Below are 9896 nucleotides of genomic sequence, written 5' to 3'. Positions count from 1 at the left end.
TACAGGTGTGCTATTTCAAAGGGACACATGCACCCCCATGTTTATAACAGCACTATCAACAATAGCCAAAGTATGGAAAGAGCCCAAATGTCCATTGATGGATGAATAGATAGAGAAGATGTGGTATATATATACAATGGAGTATCACTCAGCAATCAAAAAGAATGAAATCTTGCCATTTGCAACTACGTGGATGGAACTGGAGGGTATTATGCTAAGCGAAATTAAGTCACTCAGAGAAAGACAAAAATCGTATGACTTCACTCATATGAGGACTTTAAGAGACAAAACAGATGAACATAAGGGAAGGGAAACAAAAATAATATAAAAACAGGGAGGGGGACAAGACAGAAGAGACTCATAAATATGGAGAACAAACTGAGGGTTATGGGAGGGGTTGTAGGAGGGGGGATGGGCTAAATGGGTAAGAGGCACTAAGGAATCTACTCCTGAAATCATTGTTGCACTATATGCTAACTAATGTGGATGTAAATTTAAAAAAATAAAAAATAAAACAAGTTAAAATAAAAATAAATAAGAACTTCAGATTTCAAATATATAGCCATCGGAAAGAATTTAATAGATGAATTAAGCAGAAAACTAAACACAACTGAGCAGTGTAGATTTAATAATATATGTATCTGAAGACATTCTCTAGAATGAAGTACCGAGAGTTAGAGAGTGGAATATATAAGAGAGAGATCAAAAGACATGGTGGATGAATTGGGAAGACCCAAAATATGCCTAAAGAATTTCCAGGAGAAACTAGAAACAATTGGGGGAAAGACAATAAAGAAATTTTGGCTGAAAATTTCCAAAATTGGTGAAAGAACTTCTCCAGTCCAGAGATTTAAGAGTTGCAATAAATCTTAAACAGGATGAATTAAAAATAAAAATGTCTAAATGCTTTGAAGTGAAGCTACAGAATGTCTAAACAAGGAAAAGATCTTAAGAGAAACCAAACAGTAAAAACAACTTACTTATAAAGAACAAGTTAGATTGACAGTAGACTTTTCATCAGAAATGCCCCTGGGTGACTCTGTCTGTTAAGTGTCCAACCCTTAATCTCAGCTCAGGTATTGATCTCAGGGTCATGAGTTCAAGCCTGGCATTGGGCTCCGTGCTGGGCATGGAGCCTACCTAAAAAACAAAACAAAAAAACAAACGAAAAAAACAACCCAGGGGCAACTGGGTGGCTCAGTGGATTAAGCGGCTGACTCTTGATTGAGATCAAGGTCATGATCTCATGGTTTGTCTGTGCTGACAGCTCAGAGCCTGCTTGGGATCTTCTCTCTCCCTCTCTCTCTGCCCCTCCCCCACTCGCTCAAGCACACACTTTCTCTCTCTCAAAAATAGATACATTTTGGGGGCACCCGGGTAGCTCAGTCAGTTGAACATTGATTTCAGCTCAGGTCATGATCTCAGTGTCAGGGGTCGCTTGGGATTCTCTCTCTCTCTCTCTCTCTCTCTCTCTCTGCCCCTCTCCCCTGCTTGTGTTCTCTCTAAAATAAAATTCTTTAAAAGTGTATTTCTCAGGGTGCCTGGGTGACTCAATCAGTTAAGCCCCTGACTTCAGCTCAGGTCATAATCTCAGGCTTTATGGGTTCAAGCCCTGTGTTGGGCTCTCAGCTGACAGCTTGGAGCCTGGAGCCTTTGAAATCTCTCTCTCCCTCTCTCTCTCTCTCTCTCTCTCTCTCTCTCTGTCCCTTCCCCACTTGTCCTGTCTCTCTCTCTCTCTCAAATATAAACATTAAAATTTTTTTAAAAAGATTTACTTTAAAAAAGGGGTATTTCTCAGTCTATGCCTTGTCTTTCCTTTAAAAAAAGAGAATTTCACCATATCATGATTTTAAAAAGACAGTACAGCACAGTAGTTAAGGGCAGACACTCCAAAGCCAGATTGCTCGAGTTCAAATCCTGACTCCACCACTGAGAAGCTGGGTGACCCTTGGCAAATTACTTAGTCTCTCAGCCATGAATTGTCTCATCTGTAAAATGGAGACAATAATATATACCTACTTCATAGAGTTGTTATGAGGGATAAATAAATTAATGTATAATTAATGTATCAAAAGCACTTAGAGGGGCGCTGGGTGGCTCAGTCTGTTAAGACTCCAACTTAGGCTCAGGTCATGATCTCACAGGTCCCGAGTTTGAGCTCCATGTTGGGCTCTGTGCTGACAGCCCAGGCCTGGACCCTACTTCAGATTCTGCATCTCCCTCTCTCTGCCCCTCCCCCACTAATTCTCTCTCTCTCTCTCTTTCTCTCTCTCTCAAAATAAATAAACATTAAAAAAAAATTTTTTTAAAGCACTTGGAGGAGCACCTGGGTGGCACAGTCGGTTGAGCATCCGAGTTCGGCTCAGGTCATGATCTCACAGTTCATGGGTTCAAGCCCCACATCAGGCTCTGTGCTGACCGCTTGCTCAGAGCCTAGAGCCTACTTCAGATTCTGTGTCTCCTTCTCTCTCTGCCCCTCCCCTGCTCACGCTTTGTCTCACTCTGTTTCTCAAAAATAAATAAATGTAAAAAAAAAAAATTATAAAAAAAAAAGCACTTGGAAAATCCTTGGCACATAGTGTTATATAAGAATTTGCTACTATAAAAGGACCAAGCTCCAGAAAGACATCATAATTCTGAACTTGTATGTATCAAATCACATAGCCTCAAAATGTATAAAGCAAAAAATGGATAATTATGAGACACTGCCAAATATTTTATTATAGTAGGGGATATAAGCATCTCTTAGTAATGGATAGATCAAATAGTTGAAGCAATGATAAAGATATATATAGCTTTTGGGTTTTTTTTAAGTTTATTTATCTATTTTAAAAGAGAGAGTGCACACATGGCGAGGCAGGAGCAGAGAGGGAGAGAGAATCCCAAGCAGGCTCCCCACTGTCAGCGCAGAGCCCAACACAGGGCTTGATCTCATGAACCATGAGATCATGACCTGAGCCAAAATCAAGAGTCAGACGCTTAACTGACTGAGCCACCCAGGCACCCCTATACAGTTTTAACTGCATCATTAACAAGCTTGATATAATGGCTGAATATAGAACTGTGTAACCCCCAAATTTGACTATTACACATTGTTTAGAAATATATTACACAACTTGACCATGTATATTACATTCCAACTTGACCACCTGACCACGTATATTACATTCCTTGACCTCAAAGCAATTACGTTAGAACACAGTTAACAGAAAGATAAACAACCACTCCCCATACATTTGGAATATTTTATTTATTTATTTTTTTCAACGTTTATTTATTTTTGGGACAGAGAGAGACAGAGCATGAACGGGGGAGGGGCAGAGAGAGAGGGAGACACAGAATCGGAAACAGGCTCCAGGCTCTGAGCCATCAGCCCAGAGCCTGACGCGGGGCTCGAACTCACGGACCGCGAGATCGTGACCTGGCTGAAGTCGGACACTTAACCGACTGCGCCACCCAGGCGCCCCTACATTTGGAATATTTTAAAACATACTTGCCAATAACTCATCTAAAAATTAGAAAATATTTTGAACTAAATGATTTTGAAAATACTACCTGTCCAAATGATGTGATACAGCCAAAGCACAACTTAGAGCAAAATTATGATAGCCTTAAATGTTTGTTACAAAAGCAGGAAGACTAAAAATTAGCAAGCTAAGCATCCAAATAAGTGGGAGAAAGAACAGAGTAAATGCAGTGAAATCATAAAGAAATTATTAAAGAACATAAATAATTAAAATTGACATTTAAATACACAAATATCTGGCATGACTTATTAAGAAAAAGGGAGAAAGTATAAATAAAACAATATTAGGTATGAAAAAGGAAATCTAATTTAGAAACAATGGAGATTTTTAATGGTAAGAAGATTATGAACAATGTTATGCCAATGTATTTGAAGACTTAGAAAAAATTGGTAAATTATCTAGAAAAATATGATGTTCCTAAACTGTTAGAAGTAGCAAAATCTGAATATACATTTAATTTTTAAAGAAATTGAATCGGGGGTGCCTGGGTGGCTCAGTCGGTTAAGTCTCCGACTTCGGCTCAGGTCATGATCTCATAGTTTGTGAGTTCAAGCCCCACATCAGGCTCTGTGCTGACAGCTCAGAGCCTGGAGCCTGCTTTAGATTCTGTGTCTCCCTCTCTCTCTGCCCCTCCCCCACTTATGTTCACTCACGCTCTCACAGACACAAAAATAAACATTCAAAAAAAAAAAAAGAAAAGAAATTGAATCAGTAACTAAAAGCATTCCCCACAAAATTTGCCAGGTCCTAATAATTATCTGTGTGTTCCACCAACATTCAACCAACTGATAATTCCCATTTTAAACAAACTGTTGCAGAAAATAGGAAAATATAGAATAAACCACTATTTATTTTATAAGACTAATATAATCAATGTCAAAACCAGACAAAGACAGTAGAAAATAGTTAAAAATATACAGGCCAATCTCATTTATGAACATAGACAAAGAGCCCCTAAACAAATACTGGCTACTAGCAGCCAGCAACATGCAACATAACCAATTAGGTTTTATTACAAGAATGCAAGGAAGAGTTAAAGAGGAAAAAAAAAATTCTATTACTGTAATTTACCACATTAACACATTAAAGGAGAAAAGCATTTATAATCAACTGAATAAACATAGAGAAACAACTTCCAACATTTATTAATTTAAACAAAAATTTGGCAAAACAATTTCTTCATCCTGGTAAAAAGAAATATGGCAACAAAGACAGGGCAGATGCTGACTGGTCTCATTTCCTTTTCCTCAGCACAAAGGAAGACGTTTCCCATCCTCTTTGTAGTTGCACTGGAACCATGTGCCTGGCCAATGGATGTGAACACAAGTATTGTGTACCACTCCCAGGTCTTGCCATAAATCCCTCACAGTCATCCACTCTCTCTCCCTCTTCCATAGAGACCTTGGAAATCATGCATTGAAGATGACAGCATCACAAAATGGAAGGTGTCTGGATTAAGTCACTACTTGGAGTGGAAAAGCCAAGAATAGCCACTTAGCCCACATGTGAGTGGGGGTGGTGCAGAGATAGAGAAAAAGAGAGAAAGAGAGAAAGAGAGAGAGAGAGAGAGAGAGAGAGAGAGAGAGAATCCCAAGCAGGCTCCATGCCACCAGTGCAGAGCCCAATGTGGGGCTCAAACTCACAAACTGCAAGATCATGACCTGGGCTGACACCAACGGTCAGATGCTTAACCAACTGAGCCACCTAGGTGCCCCAAGAACTTTTAAGTACTTTTAGCAACTTTCAAATACGTAATACAGTATTATTAACTACAGTCACCATTTTGTACATTACATCCCAACTTACTAATTTTATAACTGGAAGCTTGTACCTTTTGGCCCCCTTCACCCATTTTGTCCACCCCCACCCCTTACCTCTGGCAACCACCAATCTCTTCTCTGTATCTGTGAGCACAAGGGGGTTTTTTTGGTTGTTGTTTAGATTCCACATAAGTGTGATAATAGAGTATTTATCTTCACTTAGCATAAGACCCTTGAGGCCCATTCATGTTACTGTAAATACCAAATTTCCTTTTAAAAAAATTTGTTTTAGTCTTTATTTATTATTGAGAGACAGAGAGAAACAGAGCATGAGCATGGGAGGGGCTGAGAGAGGAGGAGACACAGAATCCAAAGCAGGCTCCAGGCTCTGAGCTGTCAGCACAGAGCCTGACGCAGGGCACGAACCCACAAACCGTGAGACCATGACCTGAGCCGAAGTCGGACATTCAACTGAGCCACCTAGGCGCCCTACCAGATCTCCTTTTTATAGCTGAATATTCCATTGTGTATATGTATAGGTATACATCTTGTATGTGTGTGTATACATACATTTATCAACTCATCCATGGATGGATCACATGCTTCTGCATGCTGTTTTGTCCCATTGATTTGTATCCCTCTGCCAACAGAACACTGTCTTAATTAGTGTAAGTTTGTAAAAATGTTTGGAATTGGATAGGGCCCAAGTCCAATGTCAATACAATGAGCTTCTTCAAGACCAGGGCAGTTTCTCACTTCTTATCCTTGGGTACTTGATGGTCATTTTGTAAGTAAATAAATGAAGCTGAAAGAGGAAGTTAGAAAGTCCAAAGAAAAAAGCAGACAAGAGGGGATATGCCCCTCCCCTCTCCAAAGAGAAGTCCCAGGAATGCTAAGTCTGATCTGGTAGGAGTGTAAGTCAGAGCACTCAAATCACAGTGGGAGGAAGTGGAGAGAGTATAAAGCTAGACCCCTCTTCTAAACCTCCCAAAATATAGAAAATGACAGAAGGCTTTTGGAACCAAGAGCTAGAGGAGCCTGGAAGCAAAAGCTGAAGCTGTCAGCTTCCCAGCAGTTCACACCCTGAGACAATCCTCCCACCTCCAACCCCCGAAGCTGCCAAAAGCCCCAGGCAGGGAAACAGGCGTCCCAAGATGGCCCCAGCCTCAGCAGCACCACGCAGCACTGGGGAAGTGACAGTGATTGGGGGAAATAAACACTATTATAGCTGTGATATTTTAAAATTCCACCCTCGGGCAGCATCCAGTTGCTATGGCAACCCTAACTCTGCTGGGAGTTCTGATTACCAATTTGCTCGATGCACCTGCCTCTGGCAGCCTAGAGGTGTCCTCAGGAGGCCGGGAGCTGCTGCCACCAAGGGGAACACCAAGGAAGTGCCTCTATGTTCTGGCTCCAAGGTAATGACTTGAAGAGACCCAAGGTGATTCTCTGTTCAGTGTGAACCCCTCATGATATAGTTTTGTTCCAGCTTAATACTTTTATTAAAAATACTTGGGGTGCCTGGGTGGCTTAGTCGGTTGAGTGTCCAACTCTTGATTCAGCTCAGGTCATGATCTCACAGTTTGTGGGCGTGGACGCTACATCAGGCTCAGCACGGACAGTGCGTGGCTTACTTGATGTTCAAATTGACTTACAAAGTCTTTTTTGTTTTGTATTCACTTGGCTCCATCAAAACACAAAAAAGTAGTATTTTCATTCAGTTTGGGACTGAGCAAATGAAGCAGTTGGTTGTGAGTTTTGGTTCTGTAGTTTAGACAAAGCCCCTAAGGGACAAGATTGGCACTGGAGCTGAGCGGCTGGCTGGCCCTGTCCTCTGACACAGATTTGAGTAAGTACCGTTGCATACACTTGCTCTTTGGCACCCAGTCTGGAATGGCTCGTGAGATCTTCAGGAAACCCAAACAAGTAAGAGAGAGAAATGACTACACAGTCAGAATGACAGGCAGCCAAAGGGACAGAGCCAGAGGTAGACAGGCACAGAGATGCTGTCATTCTGTCATTTCAATGTGGAGCAAGGGAGTCTTGACTCTGGCATGATTCCTCCCCATATAGCCATACTTGCCTTTATTTTCCAACTCATTTCTGCACTCACCTGTCATTCCATTTGGAAGCTTGACCTATTTGGCCCGAGGAGAGCTCACATGAGCTGTATGCACAACAGCAACTGCCCCAGGATACAAAACAATGCTTGGAGAAGGGCAGCAGGCTGGCTAAGGGTGGGAGAGTCTTTGGTGTGTGTCTCAGGAAGAATACTGGGCTCAGAGTCAGGAGACTGAACTGCAGACCCAGCCTCTCCATTTGCTAACTGACTGGACACATCATCAGTGAAAGGTAAAGCTCCATGAGAGCAGGTATTGTTGCCAATGACTGGTCATTGCTACGGCACCTAGAATGGTGTTTGGCACCTAGACGATCATCAATAAATGTTTCTGAAATCAAACTAAAATAGTGCCTTGGTGCCTTCCTTTAGAAAAATAGGGTAAAAATTCTCTCTTCATTAGGGGCTTTAGAAGGCTCTAACAAAACAGGATGAACAATGTTGAACTTACAATGCTTTGGAAAAGCTTAAGCGATGTACAAATGGAATCTAGCAAGACTGCCAGCCAGATGCAGCCAGATGCCGTCATCAGATGACTGCTAGACAAGGTACTTCTGAGGCCAGGGCTTTACCCACTTGCTCAGGGCACTTGAAGAAATACTCAGTAAAATACTTGTGGGTCCCAGGCACTGGAGTTGTACTACTAGTTGCCTACTCACATCCATTCTACTAGTCTTCCAAACAGACAGACCCAGATTTCATTTGAGCAACACTGTGCCCTGTCCCTGCCTCCTTGTAGCTACCAGCATCTGTGTGATCCACCTGTAGTCAACCACACAGAACTGAAGTCCTAAAGTAGAACCTCTGCGAAAGTTCTTTTGAAGGAATCCAGCTCCACTTGCTTTGTCTTCACCTTTTTCTCTATCCTCCTTGGAAGGTGGATGAGCCATCTTGCAATTGGACAAACATACATGCTAAGGATAGTAGGCCAAGCACCTGAGTCCTTGAAGACACCCTTGAGCTTCTTCCCCAGCCTGAAATGCCTACTCTGAACTTCCTATCGCTTAGAAAAATAACCACCTATTTGTTCAAGCCACTGTAGTCAGATTTCTGTAATAAGCAGCTGAACAAAATCCTAAATGATACAGTACTGCACTTAAAATAGCTCATTTATGACATACACACTGCCAATGCCAATTTTACAGATGAGAAAATGGAAACTTGGAGAAATGAAGGAAATTGCCCATGGCCATATAGCTAGTGAATGACAGCTAGGATTTGATTCCAGGTCTGTCTGACTCCAAGACCCTTAGTCTTTTCACTTCTGCCATAATCCTCAAAGGAGAAGAAAAAAAGAAAATCATGTTTGGGGGCACTGGGTGGCTCGGTTGGTTGAGTGTCCGACTTCAGCTCAGCTCACGATCTCACAGTTCATGAGTCTGAGCCCTGTGACTGGCTCTGTGTTGACAGTGTGGAGCCTGATTGGGATTCTCTCTCTGCCCCTCCCCCGCTTGTGCATGCATGCACACTCTCTCTCAAAATAAATCAATAAACTTAAAAAAAAAAGGAAGTAGACATAGGTCATGAGTAATAAGGACTATGGAAAAACTTAAGGAATTAAGAATGCTATTTGTTATAGGAAGTTGAGGGAGTCTTCTTGGGAGGACATATCCACCAGACACTGAACAAGTGATGAGGGGGGAAAGAGATAGAATGAGCCATGTGGACAGTGGAAGTAGGGCAGAGGGAACCATGAGTGCAGAAGCCCCGGGGGCAGGAATGGGTATGATGGATTGGCAAGGGAGCCAGCAGGGCTAGTACGACATGAAGGGGAAAGAACAGCATGTAGAGGCATTTGTGCCGCAGTAAAGAATGTGGGCTTTTCCTCTGAGATGAAAAGTCATGGAGGGTTTTGATCCTAGAAGAGGTCAAACTTAGGATTTTGCTTCTGGGCTACTGAGTGGAAAGCAGTGGGGAGGGAGGAGGAGATGAGGCAGGGAGGCCAGACTGGAGTGTGCCGCAACAACGCAGGCCAGAGGAGCCAACAGTCTGGAGCAGGGAGGCATTGAAGGCTGGAAAATGCTCACACTCTGGGTACATTCTGAAGGCAAAGTTGCAGGATGTGCTGATGGACTGGCCGTAGGAGATGAGAGAGAAGACAAGGGTGTCTAAGCCTTCAGCCTACTATCTTCAGTGCTGTGTCTACGGGGCGGGAGCTGCAGCAGGACCCAGAGTAGGACCCAGGCTGCTCAGGGTGCTAGGAGTAAGGTCAGACTGCACTCAGCTTTGGACACAGCCGAGCTCTGATACTTCTAGAGTGAGCACAGCTCATCACTCCCTCCTTTGTGAAACATGTTCACTCAAGCTTCCTAGACTCTTGTGACTCTATTTCACTGGCCACTCCTTCTCAATCTCCTATGTTTCTTTCCCTCTGAATGACTACCAGGCATCCAAACAAAAGGGTCAGGAAGTCAGTGAGATACAGAGAAGTAAAGAGTATTTTGAGAAGAGGGGAGGGAGTCATCAGCTTTGTGTCACATGCAAATGACT

Source organism: Leopardus geoffroyi, chromosome B4 (genome assembly GCF_018350155.1).
Source record: "Leopardus geoffroyi isolate Oge1 chromosome B4, O.geoffroyi_Oge1_pat1.0, whole genome shotgun sequence".
Lineage (NCBI taxonomy): Eukaryota > Metazoa > Chordata > Mammalia > Carnivora > Felidae > Leopardus > Leopardus geoffroyi.
The sequence above is the reverse complement of the archived record's forward strand: the minus strand, read 5'-3'. Positions refer to the sequence as shown.